This window comes from Leptonychotes weddellii, chromosome 10 (genome assembly GCF_054177405.1).
Source record: "Leptonychotes weddellii isolate Sample4059 chromosome 10, ASM5417740v2, whole genome shotgun sequence".
In the NCBI taxonomy this organism is placed as follows: Eukaryota; Metazoa; Chordata; class Mammalia; order Carnivora; family Phocidae; genus Leptonychotes; species Leptonychotes weddellii.
Genome location: NC_138378.1, coordinates 34865350 through 34889437, shown reverse-complemented (window position 1 = coordinate 34889437; position 24088 = coordinate 34865350).

Sequence of the window (24088 nt, the reverse complement as noted above, 5' to 3'; positions counted from 1 at the left end):
TAATTGATAGTGAATAAAAATAACCCAGTATAAAATCAAAACTTCCAAACACTGTATTCTAGGGCTATGCTGGCATGAAGGAACATGAATTCCTTTCCAAGGTTAGTGTGGCTCTATGAAGAGCAGAGGGAGGAAAGGAAGAAGCAGCATGAAACATCTGAGCACTGAGCAAAGGCTGCCGAACACAGAGGTCTGCCACAACCCACAGGACCTCAACCTGCCTAGGTCAAGAATTCTGAAGCTGGTTGATCTAATCACGCCTTTCATTTTGGTTATTCTTGGCCACCCGTCAAAATTCAGTCTCCTCTGTTGCTGCTTCCACCGTGTTGTTCCCATACTGTTGTTTTCTTCTCACATCTCTAGCTGGCCTCTTTCATTTTGTTGTAAATACCTTCTACCTCCAACCTGATTCCAGGACTTTCTCTAAACCTTCTTTCTTCAACTAGACCCTGGCCTTCTCATAAAGAAACTCTTTATTTTCTCACCAAATACCATAAGACCATGGGTGGCATTTTCCCAGTTATCACATTTAAATATGTTTAGCCAGAGTTTCTTTGTCATGTCATCTATATAAATATGCATTACATACACACACAGGCACACACATATATATGAATGCATATCCATATAAAAATATACATACATATGCACCCACACTTCTACATGTGTGTATGTTTGCATGCACGTACACACACACACACACAAACACAATGTTGTTCTTTTCAAAACCTCTATAATATTTTTGTATTTCATGGCACTTCTACTAGTATCTATGTTCTGCACTTTTAAGATCTGATGATAGCACAATGAATAGAATAAATTGGGGGTGGATACAGGTCAACAAAATGACAAACTATCTTTCATACACTAGAGCTTGGCAAAAGCAAAGCATACTTGTCCCAAACAATTTTTAGGGCTTCATGAGTTAAGGAACTTCAATTTGTTTCCAACTCATTTACACAACTCATTGGAATGTTGTTTTGTAACAACTGATTGATTCACAAGTTCTCCCTGCCTCCCCTCCAATTCATTATAAACAAAGGACAGAAGAGGTTCCTACTTTTCCACACACCCGAGACACTGTTTGGCAACTGTTAGAAAAGAATGTGATTCCATGACACACTCTACTTAATTCTAGAGCTGCACTTATCACAACAGACATAAATTTCTTTCTCCTTGTCTGTATCTCCACTAAGCTTAGAGGAAAATGCTATTTTCAGTTCATTTTTGGGTCTCCAGCATCTAAGTGTTTGACACATAGCACATACTCAAAAACCTCTGATGAATGGTACATGAAGAAACAGACACTCTTTTTTGTTTTCAGTAGTCATTTTTGCATAGAGTTACATTCACAATCTTTTGTAATAAATAGCATATATTCAAAGAATGAAAAACTGATGATGAGTGTGCAGACTATAGTAACAAAACAAAATAGCTACCAAAGGGTAAAACCTGATGTTATAAATAATTGGCCCAAAGAAATAATAAAATTGATTTACAAAATTTAAGAGAAAAGAACTATGTATTTTTCACACCTTAAATGTACGAATGAGAGATGCCTGGGTGGCTCAGTCAGTTAAGCATCTGCCTTTGGCTCAGGTCATGATGCCAAGGTCCTGGGATCAAATCCCACATCAGGCTTTTTGCTCAGTGGGGAGCCTGCTTCTCCCTCTGCCCCTCCCCCTGTGCACATGTGCCTGTGTGCTCTCTCTCTGACAAATAAATAAAATCTTTAAAACAAATGTACGTTCAAGTTCAAAATATTTCTCACTGTTTTTCAGACCACTACTCAAGGGAGTTGACACTGAAGAAACCTTTATTTTATTTAGCATATCATCATCAACCTAATTGTAACTTTAAAATGTTTTCAGTTTAGAGATGGGAGATAAACAATACAGATACTAAATGAAAAGTTCTAAGGAGTGAAAGTAGCTGATTCCTGTTAATTTCTAATTAGCTGTCAACTTTTATCATAAAATCTCAAAATACTGATTATTACTCACTTAAAAAAATAACCTAGTTTATAAATCATTACTAAATTACAGGGCTCCTTCATATAAAAAATTTTTTAAATTATGAAAACATTTTTATCCCTTTATATTTAAGCAATCATAATAGAAACTAAGTATGTGTTAAGAATGTTTATATTGAAATACTTATTTCCTTACAAAGTGGTTATACAAAATAGTTATACTGTCCTTTCTTATTTAAAAAAACTATAAAATTTTAAAATTGTCTACCTTTAGGCTTAAAATAAAAGTGAAAAATTAGGAAGGGGTTAAAAAGAGCACAAATATTCAAAGAAATCGGCATTTTAAAACTCAGAGCTACACAGAGTAGGGAATTAATTATTCCTCAGGAATACATCTTATTATTATTCCCCTAGAGCTTGGTGTCAAGAGAAGCTGTCATTTAAATGTTTACTAGGTGAAAAATAATGAAAGACCTGCACTCTGAAAATTATAAGACATTGATGAAAGAAATTAAAGACAACACAAACAAATAGAAAGATATCCCAAGCTCATGGATTGGAAGAACAAACATTGTTAAAATGTCCATACTACACAAAACAATCTACAGATTTAATGTGCCCCAATCAAAATCCCAACAGCATTTTTCACAGAATTGGAATAATCCTAAAATTTGTATGGAACCACAAAAGACCCCAAATCGCCAAAGCAATCTTGAAAAACAAGAATGAAACTGGAGGTATCACAACCCAGATTTCAAGGTATACTACAAAGCTGTAGCAATCAAAACAGTATGGTACAGGCACAAAAACAGACACATAAATCAATGGAACAGAACAGAACGCCCAGAAATAAACCCATAATTATATGGCCAATTAATCTTCAACAAAGTAGATAAGAATATCCAATGGGAAAAAAACAGTCTCTAAAACAAACAGTGTTGGGAAAACTGGACAGCTACATGCAAAAAAAAGAAAAAGAAACTGGACCACTTTCGTACACCATCCACAAAAATAAACTTAAAAATGGATTAAGGACCTAAATATGAGACCTGAAACCATAAAAATCCTGGAAGAGAGCATAGGCAGTAATTTCTTTGACATTGGCTATAGCAACATTTTTCTAGGTATGTTTCCTGAGACAAGGGAAACAAAAGCAAAAATAAACTATTGGGACTACATCAAAATAAGTAAAAAGCTCCTGCACAGCAAAGGAAACAATCAATAAAACTAAAAGACAACCTACTGAATAGGAGAAGATATTTGCAAATGACATATCCAATAAAGGGTTAGTATCCAAAATACATAAAGAAATTATATAATTTAACACCAAAAAAAAAGAAGTAATCCAATTAAAACTGGGCAGAAGACACGAACAGACATTTCTTCAAAGACATCCAGATGGCCAACAGACACATGAAAAGATGCTCAACATCATTCATCAAGAAAATGTAAGTCAAAACCACAATGAGATATTATCTCACATCTATCAGAATGGCTAAAATCAAAAACACCAGAAACAACAAGTGTTGGTGAGAATGTGGAGAAAAATGAACCCTCATGCACTGTTGGTGGGAATGCAAATTGGTACAGTATAGAGGATCCTCAAAAAAATCAAAAATAGAATTACCATATATCCAGTAATTTCACTAACTGGATATTTACCCAAAATATATGAAAACACTAATTTGAAAAGATACATACACCCCTACATTTATTGCAGCATTATTTATAACAGCAAAATTATGGAGCAACCCAAGTGTCCATTGATAGATGAATGGATAAAGAAAATGTAGTACATATATACACAATGGAGTATTACTCAGGAATAAAAAAATGAAATTTTGCCTTTTGCAACAACACAGATGGATCTAGAAAGTATAATGTTGAGCAAAATAAGTGAGTCAGGGAAAGACTAGTAAGATATGATTTTACTCATATGTGGAACTTAAGAAACAAAACAAACGAACAAAGAAGAAAGAGAGACAAACCAAAAAATAGCCTCTTAACTATAGAAAACAAACTGATAGTTACCAGAGGGGAGCTTCATGGGGGGAAGCGTGAAATACATGAAGGGGATTAAGAGTAGACTTATCATAATGATCACTAAGTAATGTATAGAATTGTTGAATCGCTATATTGTACACATGAAACTAATATAACACTGTATGTTAACTATACTAGAATTAAAATTTTTTTAATTTAAAAATCATTTTTGACTAGGTAAAAATAGTGACTCATTATATACCAATCATCTTTGTCATGGAAGATTCACATTAACAGTCTTTCTTGTATGTAAATGTACTCCATTACTGTGAGGTAAAGATAACTAGAACCATGGTAGACTTGTTGTTGTTTTGTTTCCTCCCTGTACAATCCCCTTGGAATGCAAGAGGGACTGGGACTAGAAACCAGAGAATGAAACCAAATCTTTGTTTCTACTACTGGCAATAGTGAACTAGATTATACAGGACCAAACATCATACTAATATCTAGAAACACCCCAAATATCTAGAAAAATATTAAAATAATGATTTGAAGGCATCAGAAATACCAAGGCAGAAATGAATTTGGAGGGACCAAAGTATGAAAAAAGAGTAATTCCCAGAGAGCTAAGGCTAGTATTTAGAATATTTAGTAGCAGCTGAGAAGTTAGGAAACTGAAGAGAATTTTCAAGAGATTTTGGGATTTAAGAAGGTACAAAACTGAAGTTTATAGCCCAACAAGTAGGAAGGTCCTGGGCAGAACAAACTTTCCATCAGGACACCTTAGAAATAGGGTGAATCTGAAATAAGCCAGCCTGAAGAAACAATCTCAATCTTTGATGGAACTAAGATGATCTGAGAATTCTAGCATTCCCAGGTTAATTGCTCCCAAAAGCAAAAGTAAATCTTCTCTGGAGAAAGATAACATCTTCCATAGCTTTAAAATATTGCTACATTTAAAAGTGTCTAGTAAAAAATCAAAAATAACCAGTCACTAAAGAATACATAGACAAAAAAACTAAGGAAAAAGGGTAATATAAACACAAGGAATTCATACAATGGTTTTATCAGTCATGACTTCAAAATAAGTGTGATCAAGATGTTCAAGGATTTTCTTTAAAAGTTAGTAATGTCAGAAGATAAACCATAAAAAGAAAAACAAATCAAAATTCTAGAAAAAATGTAAGTGCTGAATGGAGCACTGGGTGTTATACGCAAACAATGAATCACGGAACACTACATCAAAAACTAATGATGTAATGTATGGTGTTTAACATAACATAATAAAATTAAAAAAAGAAAGAAAAAATATAAGTGAAAATAAGAAAACCATAGAATAATCACCTGATTAGACACAACTGAAAATCAAATAAAACTAGAATATGGATAGATATATGCACAAAAAAGAAAGATATAAAATTCAGGGGAAAAGACTGTACAAGAACTTTTGGAGAAAAGACGCTATACATGGACAACTGAATTGTCATAAAGGGCATCAGGTAAAAGAAAAAATGGGAGAAAAGCAATTTAAATAAATAATGGTGGTGAACTTTTCAAAATTGAACACAAGTTACAAATTCAAAGAGCACTATATATATAGCAAATTTTTAAAAAGTACCCATGCATTTCATAGTAAAACTGCTTAAAAGACAAAAATTTATTTTATGTAGCTGAAGGAGATATATTATCTTCAAAAGAGTTACTGCTGACTTTTTTAAATGAGCAAGAAGACAACAGAAAGATACTTTCAAAGTGGCAAAAGAAAATCACTGTTAACCTAAAATTCTATATCCAGTAAAAATATCTTTTGAAATAACTATATTTATAAACAAACAAGACTGAATTTTTCAGCAGTGGAAAACTAAAGGAAATATTAAACAGTATTATTCAAACAGAATGAAACTGTTTAGCAATAGAATATTTTTTCATTAAGATATGTACATTTTTTAGACATAATGCTATTGCACACTTAATAAACTACAGTATACTGTAAACATAACTTTTATATGCAATGGGAAACCAAAAAATTCATTTGACTCACTTTATTGTAGTATTTGTCTTGCAGTGGTCTGAAATGGAACCCATAATATCTCCATGGTATGCCTGTATTAACAAACTAAATCTGGTGATATATATAATCATGACCAGGTTAGGTTTATTCCAGGAATGCAAGGTTCATTTTATATTTAAAAATCAATGTAAGTTATTACTTTAAAATAAAGTATTAAACAATATATGACACAATAAAGTATTAAAAATAGAATTTTCACAATGGCAGAAAAAAATTGATGAAATTCAAAACTCATTGGGGCACCTGGGTGGCTCAGCTGGTTAAGCATCAGACTCTGATTTCTGCTCAGGTCATGATCCCAAGGTCGTGGGATCAAGCCCTGCTCCGGGCTCTGCACTCAGTGGGGAGTATGCTTGGTGATTCTCTCCCTCTGCCCCTCCCCCAGCTCTCTCTCTCTCTAAAATAAATAAATAAATCTTTAAAAAAAATTCAAAACTCGGGGTGCCTGGGTGGTTCAGTCAGTTAAGCAGTACCTTTGGCTCAGGTCAAGATCTCAGGGTCCTGGGATAGAGACCCACATTGGGCTCCCTGCTCAGTGGGGAGTCTGCTTCTTCCTCTCCTTTTGCCCCTCCCCCCACTTGTGCACACGCACTTGCTCTAATAAATAAAATCTTTGAAAAAAACTTTAAAAAAATTCAAAACTCATTCATGATTTTTTAAATATTTTTTTTTTTTTAAGATTTTATTTATTTGCGTGAGAGAGAATGAGAGACAGAGAACATGAGAGGGAGGAGGGTCAGAGGGAGAAGCAGACTCCCCGCTGAGCAGGGAGCCCGATGTGGGACTCGATCCCGGGACTCCAGGATCATGACCTGAGCCGAAGGCAGTCGCTTAACCAACTGAGCCACCCAGGCGCCCTCATTCATGATTTTTTAAAGATGCTCACAACAAGCTAGGATTAGAAGGGAAGTTTTTTAGCCAATAAAATATATCTATAAAAAAAAACACAAGAAGATATCATAATTAACATAAATGTTGAAAACTTTCCTTTGAAATCAGGAATAAGAAAAAATAATAAAGGTTTTTTCAATATTTTACTGCAGGGCTTAGTTACAGCAATAAGGAAAAGAAAAAACATATAGGGGTTGGAAAGAAAGAAAACTGTCATACATGTAGAGGAGATCTGAAACATAAATAAATTATAAAAAGGTATGGGAAATAACAAATGAATTTAGCAGGGTTATCAGATACAAGATAAATGCATAAAAATCAGTTGCAGTCCATTTATACTACCAGTGAATGCAAAGAGAAATGTTAAATACCATCTATAATAGCATTAAATAACTAAACATTAAATAAATAACAAAAGATGTGGAAGATAGAAAATTATAAGATATTAATGGGTAAAAAGTAAAAAAAATAAAAGAAGAAGGATTACTATGTGAATGAATCAGAAGATTCAATACTATAAAGATGTCAACTCTCAAAGTTGTTTCAGTGCAATCCCACTTTTGGTAGAAATAGCAGTTTCTAAAATTCACAGGGTAGCACTAACGGTCAAGGTAGCTAAGAAAATCTCAGAAACAAAGTTGAAGTACTTACTCTACAAAACATCTTAATTTATTATAAAAGCAAAAGTAATTAAGATATTAGATTTGGGAGACAAAGACACAAAGACTCCATGGAACAAAATAAAGAGTTCAGAAATAAATCTATGCATATATGAACATTTGTGAGAATGAGATGGTCCTCTAAATAATGTAAGTCAATGAAGGGAAAAAAAATGCACTTGACTTCACCACACATTACATTAAAAACATCTATTCCAGGTAGATTGCAGAAACAAGAAAAGCAAAGTAATAAAGTGTCTAAAGGACAACATAAAAAACATTCATTTACATTAAGTAGTGAAAGAGTTCTTTAACAGGACATTAAGAGCACTGGCAATACACTAAACAACTGATAAACAGGACTGCATGAAAAAAATAAAAGTTCCTATTAAAAAAGGCACTGATAAAAGGCGTAAAATGTAAGCCACATAATGAGAAAGATATTTCCAACACATACAATGAATGGGGAAGCCTCAGATTCCTACAGTTTTATTTTGCCGTATCCTGCAGGTAGTGTCAAAGAACAATATGTTGTAATTATTACTGTGGCTTGCCAAAAATTTCAACTCTTTCTACCCTCTGTCCTCCTTATGGTTGGGTGGAAACATGTAATGAATTCTGGCAAATGAGCTGTGAGCAGAGGCTGCGTGTTTGAGACCTTCTACTGCTGTCTCTTGCCCTGACATGGCATTGGAATGTTTAAAATGACGGCTGTTCTGTCAGCAGTGACCTCCACAAGACATCGCCAATGGACAAGTAGGCAGGTAAACTCATATGAGGATATAGGTTTAGCAGATTATGATATAAAATGTATTTCTTAGTGTAGATAACAGGAAAAAAAATCTGAAGGGATATTCTGAAAGGATAATTTGAATTAACTATTTCTATGGGGAAATGAAGTGTGGGGCTACTGCAAGATATTATCAACCAAGGACAAACTGAAATTGAACTAACTTCCTGGGAATGAGTAACCAAAACAAAGAGAATGAAGAGTGTGAAAGCTACTCTCTCCAAATTCATCTATGTAAATCTCCATCAGAATCATTTGGGGAGCTTGTATTACAATGCATCCATTCATACAACAAGTGTTCAAGAGCCTATTAAGTGCCATATGACAGGAGACAGAGCAGCGAATAAAACAGATCAAGTCCATAACCACACTGGCCTATAAACTAGTCGAGGGAGATCTCAGAAGATGCTTCTAAAGTCACATTCTCTATTGTCCAAAGCACTTCTCAGGGTTACTTTGTTGTCGGATAAATGTATCCTTTATGTACTCTTCCAGCAAGGAGATTTACATGTCCTTCTTTGCTAATTTTTCACCAAAAAGACGAAGGATAAGACTAGTGTGTTCTTACCACATTTATTTCAACAAGTTCATAAACAGGATAATAAAAGAGGCTGAGACTACTACTAGAGTGCACAAATAAAATGGAGGCTTACTAGTAATTAACACTACATTATATCTTTGAGTTTGTATACCATTTGCACCTTTTAATTCCTTCTAGTTTTAGAACCTTACCCTAGTTATAGTTAATGTAACTTCTTAGCAACACTAGAAAAGAACTACTTAGTGGAAATAGTTGATTTCTATGGTGGAAATTAGCTGATTTTTTTTTAAATAAAAGGAATCCCTTCCCTCATTATATTACTACAAATAAATGACTAGAAAAAATAAAATTAAACTGTTAATTTTACACCATAAAAGTACAACAAAATTTTATAAAATATATGGGAAGAGTAGGACCTAGTTGTATCTTAATTTTATATTATCACACATTATGACACAATCGCCATCCTTCTTTTCTCTAAGATACTACAAGCTGCACTTCAGTGGTAATTATTATAGGCATATTCAAGTGTATCTTCCTAGCAGCTCTTAAAGCCAATGTCAAATATTCAAAATCTGATTTAAAAAAATTCAAAATCTGATTGAAAAATTAGTTTCTAATTATTTTTGAGAGAATGAGAACACTGGAAAAAATCTGAAAGGCAAAATAATATTAGCAAATTCCTAAATATACCACATAATTCAGCCCTGAATAATTAGACACTAATAAGTGTTTTAAATAAACATATTTCAGGAAGACTTTAGTGTTAAATATTCTTTACGAATGAAAACAAATATTCTCCAAATTAGCATATTTGTATACCTATCTTTTAATGTTCTATGTGCTATCAGAGATTATAAATTTGTGTACTAATGATATCTTTAAATTATCAGACATTTGGAAATATATTTGCTTTTCACATTTGAGAGTCCCTGACTTTTCTGAAGAATCTTTTACTTTTTTAATATTGGTATTATTTCTCATTTAATTATACCCATTTATTAAGATTGAAAAGTGAGAGGCATATGAAGCAAGCAAATGTGGGTAATCTATATGTCACAGAAAACAAAAATGTATAATTCCTACTGTCTGCCTACTGTCTGCCTTACTCAGTTTTAAATGTATATATATATGTATATATATATATATATACATATATATATATGCTTTGTGTCATCATTTGAACTATAGAGTTCAAAGATGAAGTCATTCTCTAACCCAAAAAACACAAAGAATTTCAAATTTCAAAGTTTGGATTCCAACCCTTTAGTAATGAAACCTCCTAATTTTGATCAAAACCACACTCTACTCGATCTAAATTGTAAGTGAGGAAAGAAAATATGAACAGTTTTTGAGTAATAAAAATTCAAACATGTATGGAACATCTTTCTGAATGTAGCTTTTATGAAAACATTCACAACCTAAAAATCCAGATTAAATTTTTAGAAAATTCCCCAAATAGGAGAAGTTTTGGGGAAAATCTACTCTACCATCTTTCACATATTTTGGATAAGATAAAAATAGGGATGCCTGGATGGCTCAGTCGGTTAAGCATCTGACTTCAGCTCAGGTCATGATCTCGGGGTCCTGGGACAGAGCCTCATGTCAGTCTGCTTCTCCCTCTCCTTCTGCCCCTCACCCCTACTCATGTTCTCTCTCTCTCTCTCTCAAGTAAATAAATAAAATCTGTTAAAAATAAAAAATATACTCTGGTCGTGTAGATACAATCTATGCTCTGCCTCAGTTATTTGTTAAGGACACACTTTATTATTTTTTTTAAGATTTTATTTATTTATTTGACAGAGAGAGACACAGCAAGAGAGGGAACACAAGCAGGGGAGTGGCAGAAGGAGAAGCAGGCTCCCCGCAGAGTAGGGAGCCTGATGCAGGGCTCCATCCCAGGACCCTGGGATCATGACCTGAGTGGAAGGCAGATGCTTAACGACTGAGCCACCCAGATGCCCCAAGGACACACTTTAAGCATTAAAGAAATACAAAGCCAAGAAGTAAAAAAAAAAAAAAAAAAAAAAAAATTATATAAAAACATTTCCTTTGAAAACCACAGAATTCAGAATTATATTTATTAACAAAAGGCCAAAAATACCATGTATCTTAAATTAAAGGTGTTTGTGAAAGCAAGAGCACAACTGGAAGCTTGAAATGCTTTTCACAAAATCACTACCCATAAAATGCACCATTTGTAGGTACCATTTGTATCAAATGACCAAATTTAAAGCCCAAATTTAAATGACAAGCAAAACAATAGGTAATTATATTGCAAAACTCAAGAAAACTACTTGGGCACACTTAATGTTTTGGAGTTTCGACTCTAAATAAATGTTTCAATTAAATAAAATGGTAGCTCTAAAAGCTACAGTCTAAATAAATGAAAAAGATAATTCTGTGTGACTAAATAGATGCAAGAAAAAAATCAATCATAAATGTTGGGTGAGAGGAAATTTGTGTCATCAAAACAGGCAGCAATATATATGAACATGAGGTAATATTCAAAGCTAAAATCACTCATTCATTCATTCACTATTCATTCAACAAATATTTATTGAGCACATACTATTGCCAGAATCTGTTCTAGGAGTTCCAGATACAGTGGTGAATAAAACCCACAAATCCCTGCCTTCATGGAACATATACTAGTATGGAGAAAGAGACAAAAAAAAAAACCAAAGTAAGTAACATATATAGTATGTATTTGAGTAGGGGTACACAGAATAAGTGGGGGGAAAAAAATCAATGGATTTTAACAGAGCTCCTTCTCCGGAGTTGTTAATATGGAGAACAGAAAAACAGAACATCTGCAGTAACCCCTCTAGATGAAAATGAGGGCAACCAAAGCTCATTCCACAATTTCTCTGATCCCATATAGGCGGGATAATTATGGAAGGGTGGATCTGGGGGGGTGGTGGGGGGAGAACAGGACGGGAAAGTCTCCAAATAGGTTCACATCACCCACTCACACTATGATTGGAGAGACCTGATTTGGATAAACTTAGTATAGATTTAGTGTAATTTTCTACTGCTTCTGGTAATCATGCAATTCTGTATTTAGCTCTCTAGATTTCTTCCTCCGTTTCTTATCTCTCATCTTAGAAGAATGGTTCCCTTCTAATACATTTAACATAATTTTCTCAAGGCAATGTGTCCATAGTGGGACACAGGCAATGATTTTAAGTGGTATACAATTTTTTAAATTTAAATTTTTGTTTACAGATATTATGCTTAGAAGAAGATTTAGGATTTTTTTGAAGTGAGTAGATTTAAAGTAAAGCTCAAGTAAAAAAAAAGTAAATAAATGGTAGTGCACATTTGCACAGATGAGATATTCAGAGAATAAGTTAATGACAGAAGCTTGAGAAACATGGTGTTAAGGAAATCCAGCTTCCTTAAACTTCATTGGCTTTTAACCATTCTAGACTTTGCCTAGTATTTGCCTAAATTTAGTAAACTTTACATTTTAATGGTCTCTTTCTTTTCTACTATCCATTACATCGTGTAGAAAAATGTAGTAAAGAAATTTGAAAATATTTTTCTTCAGTCTATTTTCCACTAGCTTAAAAAATTTATTTTCCACTGGTTTCAGAAGCTGTCATTTTTAGCCCTTGGATTAGCAAATGCTAGTGTAACATTATTTTGGTCCCTTTTCTTTAATCTTTAATATGTTTTAGCCACTTTAACTTTAGGTATTTCTAGCATGTGTAGAAATAATGTTATTTACTTTATTCTATCTTTAATACAATTATTTCTTGAGAAAAATATCCTGCAGTCTGAAAAAGTATAGTGATTCAGTTAAATCACACCCAGACATATCCTTTGAAACATAAGGTTACATAAAACAAAGACTGTAATGTAAGATTAAAATTAAATCTTTTACAGGTAAAAATACAAACACTTCATTATGTAATAGAGAATACAGAACATTCTCTGGCTGCAGCAGCTCAGTTTCAACTCTTTCTTGAGCTACCCTTAGCAAATGTTTTGTAAGAGAAAAAGAAGATATGTAATTAACAGAGGAAAAGCATGCTACACCGTGCAGTAAGACAGATGGTTTAGTCCCTGAATCCATTTTTCAGTACATGGCAGTTATGAAGTTTTGATGTGATCTGATAGTACACAGGTCTTCAAACACATTTGAATTCATCTGTCACTTAATTTCATGAATCTAGGAGTACCAGCAGTAAAAGTAATGTGTAGCTTTCAAAATCTATACAAAATGTTATCTATTATAAAAATGTTGTTTTCCAATTAGGTAATAAATACTCATTTCTATCATATTATTTACTGACAATCAATTAGAACGCTGTGAGAAACCAAAAACCCTTAAAACAGTAATGCTATCACTGGCTTTAAATCAGATCACTTTATAAAGTCATACTTTCAGCTATACTTACATTTTTTTTCATCAGATTCTAATAACTCTAGCAAAAAGGTTGGCATTATTATCACTCCCATTATTATTGTTCTTATTTTATTGCTACAATAAGCTGGGAATCTGGAGAATTGAATTTAGGACAATTTGATATATTTAAAAAGGTAATAAGATAGCAAATTCTGTGGATGTAAGAAAATTTTAAAAATCAGACAATTCCCCACCCATCTACAATTCCCCAAAGGCAATCAAGAATTTTCCATACAAAGTGCTATTTTCAAAAGGATATGATGGCCTAAGCAGATCAGTCATGACCTGAACATACTACTTAAGAATTTGGCTCAAAGAGTATCTTCCAATCTACTTTTTCTAAAAATAATACAAATGCCACCTCCTCTAGCCTTCCTTCACTGAAGGGTGGATCCTTTGCCCCAGTCAATCCTTTGGCACTCCTGCCTGCACTGGCCCTCTAGCCAAAACAGAACATTTGTGTTTTTGTTTGCCCAGCATTCACCCCACTTCTAATAACAATACCTTGACTTTCCTTGGAAATTTAGGACACTGCCATCACATACTGTCTTGGTAGGATCCTCAGTCATGGTACAACCATTTTTGCTAAGGGGTAGAAAGGTGATTAAAAACAAACAAACAAACAAAAAAACCGTGACCAATAAGGTGTACTCTTCTTAAAATGTAATTCCTGAGCAGAGTGACAAGAGACCACATAAAGTTCAGGCTGAGGCATTCTGATGGCATAATTCTGTTGAGGCTGTTCATTAGAGTCTGATAATTTGATATGCAGAGAAGCCTGGTCCCTGCTCTTTCCTAAGCTGGTTCCTCAAATTTTCTTTCAAGTATGGTGTCTCTGAGGACCCACTTAGTCTTCCAATATATTCCTTTTGTGTCTATAAGCAAAGTTGGCTTTTGTTGCTTGCAGTCAAAGACCTCTACCTTTTCAGTCTAAAAAAAAAATTGTGACTAAAACCATCTACTTCTGTATGTTTCTTTCATCTCATGCACAAATACAGAACCTTTGACACATCCTTCACTGCCTGCCCCCCTATCCCCATCACTGCCTTGCCCTGTATTTAGAAAGGCCACACCTTCTGCCTGAAAAGATTTTGCATACATTTCCATTTCTGACACTAGAATAACAGCTATGTTTTAATCCTGCTCTGTGCCCTTTATTTGAACTCATCCTACCATATTAGAATTTTTTGCTAGTTTATTTTCTCTGAGTGAAAACACTGTATTCTTCATTATCATATATCCAGCACAGTGCATAACATATAATAAGTGCCTAAATTCTTATTGAACAAGGAATGAGGAACAAAAACTCTGAGATATAACATGTAGTACACACTGTTGGTGCCCTACAAAACCCCCTTCACTGGTCAATGCACCCACTACCCACCTAGTATAAATGTTAACTGCTACTGTCTTCCAGATGCCCCCTTCTTTGGAGAAATGCACTGCAACCAATGACTGACTACAGGAGCATGAAATACCAGCCCCTTGCCTCAATGTAGGACCAACTCTGTGGTACAGTTCATAGATATCCACAGTATCATGCTGAAGCTGAACTATAACTGATTAAGAACCTTAGCTTGATTAGCTGCTTCTTTGCCTTGTCCTGCTTCCCTCCCTCCCCTTCTTCTGAGAGCCCTGCCTCAATAAACAATGTGCATCAAATCCCCTTCTCAGGTTCTGTTTATAGGAAAACCAAATTCTGGAGATGATGCTGAGACAAAATTTTTAACATATTTCTTTCCACAATTCAGGGGACTGAATCAGAGCAAATCTATTTTAGATGGTTCAGTAGTACAAAATGTAAAGTTGGTGTGCTGCCTACTAAAAGATCTTTTGAGACCATAGAAAAGAAGACCCTAAGCAGAACAAAGAAGCCACAAAGGATAATCTTTCAGTCATTTTTGACAAGATCTTGCCTCTAGAAAAACTTTATCCATTGGACATTAACTCAGAATTGTAATAGGAGTAAAGAATGGCCATTGGGTTAGTAAGTGTTATGTAAATTGACACAGAATACAGAGGCTATTGTTTCCTAAGTAACTCAGTAACACTAAAGAAAATGTATTTTAAAAATCTCATATCCAAAGAAAGGTCTGAATTATTTTTATTGAATATATTATGAAAAGGAATTTTTATATAAAGCTGTTATATGCCAATAATTTCTAATTATATCCTGCAAAGGTATATTTAAAACTGCACCTTCAAACAAACTTAACTAGGCTGAATAAAATAGATTAAGGAAAAGACTTCAAATATTACAATCAACTTTGAGTCATTCCCCATATTTAATATGTTTCTGAGTATGAGCATATTCTTTGGATAAACACTACAAAAGCCCACGTAACCACGACAACCACGGAGATGGTGACAGCAGCGTTGCACAACATACACATTGTTAGCCATCTCCATCCTGAGAAGGCATCTTTCCACCCTCCCATTTATTAGTGGAAGGAGTCCTGAAGCCTGGGATCTAAGTGTTGGATCTGTCTGCATTTGATTTTGAACCTCAACATTTATATTACTCCAACACTCTAGATTTGTTTCTCTATTGTTCATAATTTATTATATGTGCACGCCTTCTTTCTAAAAACAGAGTAAATGTATAAGATCACCAATAGTGGAAAGTTGGTGACATCAGCTAAACATACTGGACACTTATTAGTTACCTTTTACAATTTAAAAAAATTACCCCCAAATTTAGCAGTTTAAAATAACAAGCATTTACTATCTCATAGAGTTTCTGAGGGTCAGGAATCTAAAAGCAGCTTAGTTGGGTGGTTTATGCTCAGGATGCTGCCGTGGACATTGCAAAATTTGAAAGGTGCTGTTGAATATACTCATTTACACTGTTGACAGGTCTGAGTTCTTTGTTGGCAGTTAGCTGGAGGCTTACATTTCTCACAATGTGGTCTTCTTTGTAGGCTGCCTGAATGTCCTCATGACGGGTGTCTAGCTTCCCCAGATGTGAATGATCCAAGAGAGAGAAAGTGACTGACCAAGAGAGTATCCAAAACTAAAGAGTTCTTTTATAACCTAATCTTGCAAGTGACATGTCAACACTTCTGGCATATGCTATTGGTCACAGAAATGAACTCTGGTTTGATGTAGGAGAAAACTACACTGGAATGTGACTAGCAGGAGACAGGAATCAGAGGAGGCCACATGAAAGGCTGCCTGCCATAGACACATTTCTGAAAGACATAAGGTATATAAAGTTGCATAGATCATGGCTACTACAAAGGTGGGCACCATTGTTCATTATATAGCTCCATAAGGGCTCTAGCTCAGAATCAGCTGATAGCAAGTACAAAAGTGAGATGGGGGGGGGGGGATGGAAGTGATTAATTAAAGGACCACCACAGGAAAAAAGCATGCATCAGACCCACACTCTGCACCCCAGCAGTGCTTATTCCTGGCTGAAGCTCTAAAACAGGAATAGTACACTCAGATATGGTGAAGCAGAGGAGTTACAGACAAGCAACTTAAATGAGTGAAAATGAGTAAAGAAGACTAATCTGGGACTTGAGATAACAGATTTACTTTAACACAATATTCTTCATGCCCACAATAAAATAGGATCTCTTTGATTTTCTTAAAACACAGAACCTGTCAGAGCACCAGGGTGGCTCAGTTGGTTAAGCTTCTGCCTTCAGCTCAGGTCATGATCCCAGGGTCCTGGGATCAAGCCTGGAGTCCAGGCTCCCCGCTCAGCAAGAAGCCTGTTTCGCCCTCTCCCTCTGCCCCTCCTCCGGCTTGTGTTCTCTTTCTCTCTCAAATAAATACATAAAATCTTTTAAAAAACACACACACACAGAACCTATTATTTTTCCTCCTTTGATAGGGAAATTGTTAGTCAGCAATTTTGCCAATAAACATTTCTTAAGAACTTATTAAGTGCCAAGTACTGTTCTAGGGATAGGGCATAAAATGAGATAGCTAAAAACCCTGCCCTCTAGGAGCTTACATTCTAGGGTGGCAGAAACAGATATAAGCATAAAAAGAAACAGATAAATGGTGCTTAGAAAAAAATTATATAATAATGACAGACAGGGCGTCTGAGCAACTTAACTAAGTAGTCATAGAAAAACCTCTTTGAAGAGATACCAATTGAGCTAAGAGCTGAATGATGAGAAGGAAACATGCATACAAAGACTTGGGGGAACCAAGTTCTAAGCAGAGGGAACTGCAAACATAGACTCTAAAATAAGAACAAATTTGACATGATTAAGGGAATAAAAGAGTACAATCTGGGTGCAGGAGACAGAGAAACATTCCTCATATAATGCTGGCATAATAACAAATAGCAATAAACATTCAGCCCCAGTGTTGGGAAACAAAAGGGAGCAGTGGGGACTATGTGAGACTGAAGAGCAAATGGCTTATCTCAATGGGGCAGCTGTGCTACAGTCTCAGATGATTGTTGTCACTTTACAGATACTTCAGAGGAGTCACAAATTCATTCTGTGGGAAATATCTCATTTTTCAAAGGTTGGCTCAAATTATAAAACAAAAACATCCATTCTGGCTGCCAGTATGCCACCTTCATTCTAAAGAAATGTAGTAACTTACTTAGAGAAGTACGGCTGTTGGTGTATGGTTAGCGCCTTAGAAATTGGCCCTCTTCATTTTAGATAGAGATGGGCAAGAAGTAAAGCAGCCTATCTGCCCTATCCTTGCCTATGAATCTTGAAGAAAAAAAGAAATAAAAGGGTAGAAGGAAGAGCTAGAATAAAAAGTATGAAACCTCCTAGAACACAGAGCAAAAAGCAGAGTTGAGGGAGGAGAAAAGACAAAAATGAGAGACATAGGCAATCAACATCAGAAAGTTAGAACTCAAAAAAAAAAATAAATAAATTAACCAAATACACAGTAGTACAAAAATTCTAGAGCTTAAAAAAGGAAAAAAAAAAAGGTGTTTAGATTTTAAAAGGCCCACTGAGTGCCAAACAGGATGGATGCAAAAAGACCCACTCCTAGACATATAACTGGCATATCAGAACACCAAAGGAAAAGAGATCTTAAAATTTTTGACTAAAAAGCAAAATAAACATAAATCAGATAACCTATAAAATAATTAACCTGACCTAAGTCTTCTTATCAGCAACAAGTATTTCAGAAACCAACGAGGAAAATGACAGAAAAATTCTAAGATTCAATGATTTTGAACCTAGAATTCTATTCTCAGACAAAACCAATCATGGATGTACAATAAAAATATTTTCAAAAATTTTCAGATATGAAAGGACTCCATTTACTTCTGAGAAATAACATTTACATAGTAATATTGTATAAATGCTTCAAAGCATAATTTAATTATAAATGTGGAAAATTATGTGAAATTTATAAGCTATGACAAAGAAAAAGTAATGATATAGAAGCTGGGAGGTCAAAGGAAAAGAGGTGGAAGTGCTGATTTTCTCATCTTACATTGTGGAGAACTGAGGAATAATTTTCTAAATATGATGGATCAGGAAAGTTCCTTAACTATGTTATTGTGAAACAAAATATATATTAAGCAATAAAGTAGCAGGTTTATAAAAACTGTTCAATTACATGATGCAGGAGTTTTCTAGCCCCAAATCTTTGAGTGTCATCAAAAATGTATTATACTAGAAAAGAGGTAATTTTTTGAATAATTTATTGTTTTCTTATTATAAACATACTTGTGAAATAATAAGAAATATATATACTGGCCCCTGCCCCTGGTTCCTGACACAGGATTATGAAAGCCATGGTAAATCGGGGTGCTAGCAGAATCTTCTGTTCTAACACTTAGTCTTTGACCCCAGTTCCTGACACAGGGCTCCTAAAACCCTTCCAATTTCCTAAATGATAAGAGCACTAGGAGCATCTTTTGTTCTAATATGTGGTCTCTGTCCCTGGTTCCTGACACAGAGCTTGTAAATCCTTTGGAATTTCCTGGGTGATAGCAGTTTCTTTTGTTCTAATGAGCTGATTCTTTGTGGGCTCCTGGAGGGGAGTGATCAGTAGGAAGACCAAGCCATGATTAGAAGCTTAGAATTTTCAGGGGCACCTGGGTGGGGCAGTCAGTTGAGTGTCTGACTCTTGGTTTTGGCTCAGGTCAGGATCTCAGGGTCATGTTCTCAGGGTCTTGAGATCAAGCTCCACCTCAGGCTCTGAATGCAGGGCACAGTCTGCTTGGGTTTTTCTCTCCTGCTCCCTCTGCCCCTCTCCTCCTTCTTGTGTGCTCTCTCTCTCTCTCCTCTCTCTCTCTAAAATAAATCAATCTTAAAAAAAAAAAGAAAAGAAAACGCTTAGAATTTTCAGCCCTACTCCCCATTCTCTAGACAGGGGCTGGAAATGGAATTAATAATCGATCATGCTTGTGTGGTGAACCCTCCACAAAAATCCCAAAAGTACAGGATTCAGAGAGCTTTGGGTTGGTGAACACATCTACATCCTGAGAGGGTGTTGCACCCCAATTCCACAGGGACAGAAGCTCCTGTACCTGGGACCCTTCCGGACCTTACACCCCGTATCTCTTCACCTGGTTGTTGTTCATTTGTATCCTTTATCATATCTTTTATTCCATAATAAACTGGCTAAGTTAAGTGTTTCCCTGAATTCTGGGACAGTTCTAACAAATAACCAAATGGTGCTAGGGCATCACTTGAACCCACAATTTATAGCCAAGTTGGACAGAAGTTATGGGTAACCTGAGGACCTACTACTTGTGACTAGCATCTGAAGTAGGGGGGCTCTCTCGTGGGACAGAGCCTTTAACCTGTGAGGTCTGTGTTAACTCCATTTCATGTTAGAATTGAATTATAGGACACCCAGCTAGAATCACAGAGAATTGCTCAGTGTGAGGAAAAACCCACACATCTGGTATCAGAAGTGTTGTTGACTGTGGTAACATATGAGAGTAAAGGAAAAACTCACAGAAGTGAATTTTTCCTATATAGTTATAATAGAATTAAATAGAATTAAAACCAGCCACAGGCTTCTAGTTCGTGCTTCTCAAGTCTGACTGGGCATACAGCACTGTGCCCAGCACTACACAGACTAGAAAAATATGAATCATGTTTTCTAAAATAAAACAAACACTCCTATAATCTAGTCTGTAGAATTTCTTCAGGATTTCTATTCTTCCCAGAAAAGGAGAGAATGGTCATAAGGCATCACCACAAATGTCCCAGATTCTGAATATTTAGATTATTCAGATATTTAATAAACAGGCACTGAGTAACTACTCTTTGTCATGCACTGCTGGGTACAAAAGTATCACCATAAAAAGGGACATGCTAGAGTCTGTGACTTGTTCAAGGGGGAAAGCTCATGTATTGAAGAGGGAAGAAGTTTCAAAGTTAGATAAATAACCTAGAAGCCAAAGTTACTTATTTTAGGAATGAGTGCACAGATCCAGGAAACCTCACAAGTAGAGAAAATGGGGAATGGCCAAGGGACCAGCAGAACATTTTGCATTCTTTTAATTACAGGAATGAGATAAGCCAAGAAGACATTTTGGAATTTGATCAAGTAAAGATTTTTGGTAAAAGCAACACTTCATTCCTAACCCCACCTGGAAATGAGGCCCCCAACTTTTGATAATTGTATTACAATGTTAATAACACATATGAATGAAGTACTTTGTAATTTCAAGTGGGGCTGCACCTTGGGGGAAGACTGGGTAAGGGGTTTGGAGAGAGGTCTGTATAACAGAATAAAGAGAATTTCATTGTATTTAAAAGCGTTTACCTGGACCTGTGTGCTTCAATGTTTCTCATTCTGATAAACCTGTTGTTTGCTCAGAACCAGAATAAATGAAGGAAATGGATATATAATCACATCTTGTTCTACCTGCCTCCTTACTATCAATCTGGAAGGTTGAAACCACCTATAAAAGGAAGCAGAGGCAGAACTAGGAGTTGAAGTGGTGTGCTCTGTAGAGAAACCTAAGAGATCAGAGAAGATAAACAGACTAATTTAAATTAGGAAATAGGAAAGGCTTCATAAAATGGAGATATTTAAACTAGACTCAGATGGCTGGGTTTTTCTCAGGCATTAAACAGAGAAAGGAGTTTTTCCTAGGGAGAGAGTACAAGCATGGCTTGTTCAGGGGAGATTCATCATGCCTTAATCTGACCTAACATCCACAGTATTAAAAGTAAGTACAGAAAGAAATAAAAGTTACAATGATGCTGATGATATCCTGATTCTCCTCAGAGCATAACGCGTGACTGCTTGCATGGTGAAGCATCATGAGGCATATGGATGTTCTAGGATTCTTAGAGGAACCATTGACAAGCCCTAAGCAAATAAAAATGTACTCTCAACCTCAGGTAGAGGCAAAAATTTTCTTGCAAGAAAACTTTTTGTAAAAAGTTAATTTCATCTATCCTTATAGTAAATGGTGGTTAGGAATAACTACAAGCTAGAATTTATGCTAAAGGAGGAATTTGACATTCACAAAGTATGTCAATAGGACTGTCCCCATCTTTAAATGGACAGGTTAGCCTGAGAGAAAAAATAGCAATACTTACAGCAGTACTATGTCCACATTGTGAGATGTGCAGAACCTGATTGTATATACAGCCTTTGGGATTGGAATAGGAGGTATGAGGAGCTTGTCTGATCTAAGCCAGAGCAGTTCGAAAGGAATGAGTGGAATGGAAGGGTGGCTGTGAACTTTCAACTCTCAGGATGAAGTGTTGAGGGTAGAAGTGATGGTAATGGGAACAAGGATCCCACTCTTTCATTTTAGTGTTGGTGTAAGTTGTATTTACAAGTACTAATGACTTTGTAATATCACTTTGTTATTCAAAATGAAGCTGGTAGATTCTTTAATTTTACTCTTTGAAACGTTAAAGTTGTCTATTTCACAATACCTGAGGATTAAAGACAATAAAAGCAGAAGGTTGGGAGTTCTTCAGACCTAGGTTCTGATCCCAGATTCAATGCTTGCTAACTGTGTAAGTTTGTACAAGTTACTCAAAGCTCTCTGGACTTCACTTTCCTCCACTGAAAAATAAGGATGAATAGACTTTAATTTCCAGGATGCATGTGAAGAACAAATGATATAATGTAATGCATAGAAACTACCTAGCAACAGCATTTGGAATTGTTAGCCTCTGTAGCCCCTGGTTTCAGTCTATTTTCCTTCAGACATACATCCATGAAGGAAGGATGTATGGAGCTTAAGTTTTTCTATGGCTACACAAGAGAAATCAGGATAAATTTAAAAAAAAATTCTACTGAAAAACAACTGTGTGCTTGGTGCTTTATTTGGAACTATAAAAATATTACATTACTATATGGCTGATAACCAGGTTTATCTTTTTCTAAAAGGTCAGGGACAGTTCATGTTTACTGAGGACTCACAAGAAGCCAAGTAATATTACAGCAGGACAAGGTTCCAAGTAGTCATACTGTAAGAGTAACGAGGAACAATTTATCTCTTAAAAATGTGCTGGTCCTGTAGTCTCCAGTGATTAGCTGCCATCACTTGCACCTGTTTTGGAGAAAAGGACACCTATGCCAATGTGATATGCCCACACTAAGAAATTGCTTTAAAAGGAGGTCAAAGAAAGAACAAACCTGTTCTTAGGTTAAGGCTTTTGCTCTGTGTAGATCCATCCATCGGCTCACTATAGACATTTGTTCCAGGTTCCAAATCCACTTACAACTTTCAGCCTGCACACTGCAATATCCTACCTCCCTCCTGGATGGGCCATTTACATATTGACACCCCAACCAAACATTACTGGTGACACTTCTTCTGCTGCTCATTACTGGATGTGGTTTTCTGAATATCAACCCCAGCATATGCTTTTGGACTTAGGATTTTGCTTATCCCTCCACATTTGACTTAACATACCAGGATCTGACCTCACCCTCAGCCTGGGAGGCAACATAACACAGTGACTGAGGTGACCTGAGCCAAACTACCTGTGTTCAAATCCTGACTACATCATTCTTCTATGTGACCTTGAGAAAGTGCCTTAATCACTCTCTGCCTCAGTTTCCCCAGCTACAACATGGAAATAATATATCTCAAAGAGTTGTGAAAAATAAATAAATTAGTACCTATGAAGCACTTAATTTTTTTTTCCATTTTTTTAATTAACATATAATGTATTATTTGTTTCAGGGGTACAGGTCTGTGATTCATCAGTCTTACACATTCACAGCACTCACCATAGCATATAACCTCCCCAGTGTCCATCACCCAGCCTCTCCATCCTATGAAGCACTTTAAAAGAACCTAGAGCAGAGCAATACTCAGTAAATGTCAATGACATTATCTTTAGATGTCCTAGTAAGGACATATTGCCTCCTCACTACCTAATGTGGTCCCTCTGCAGGGATGTGTAGCCAGTGCAATGTCTAGGTAGGTATAGCTTTTCACCCTGACTCTGTCTTAGCATATGCTGTTATGAAACCGCTCACCACAGACTGATAAGACATGCTATCTGGAATATGCACAAAGCTTTCCTGAACTTACAAGTGCTTGCTAGTTTTTCCAACATGTAGACTAAAGAAAAGGAATATATAATTTGTCAAGTGACAAATTATAGGACACATGTTGTCACTTTCTAGTACGTTATTTTTTTTATTTTATTATGTTATGTTAGTCACCATATATCATTAGTTTTTGATGTAGTGATCCACGATTCATTATTTTCGTATAACACCCAGTGCTCCATGCAGTACGTGCCCTCCTTAATACCCATCACCAGGCTAACCTATCCCCCCACTCCCCTCCCCTCTAAAACCCTCAGTTTGTTTCTCAGAGTCCATAGTCTC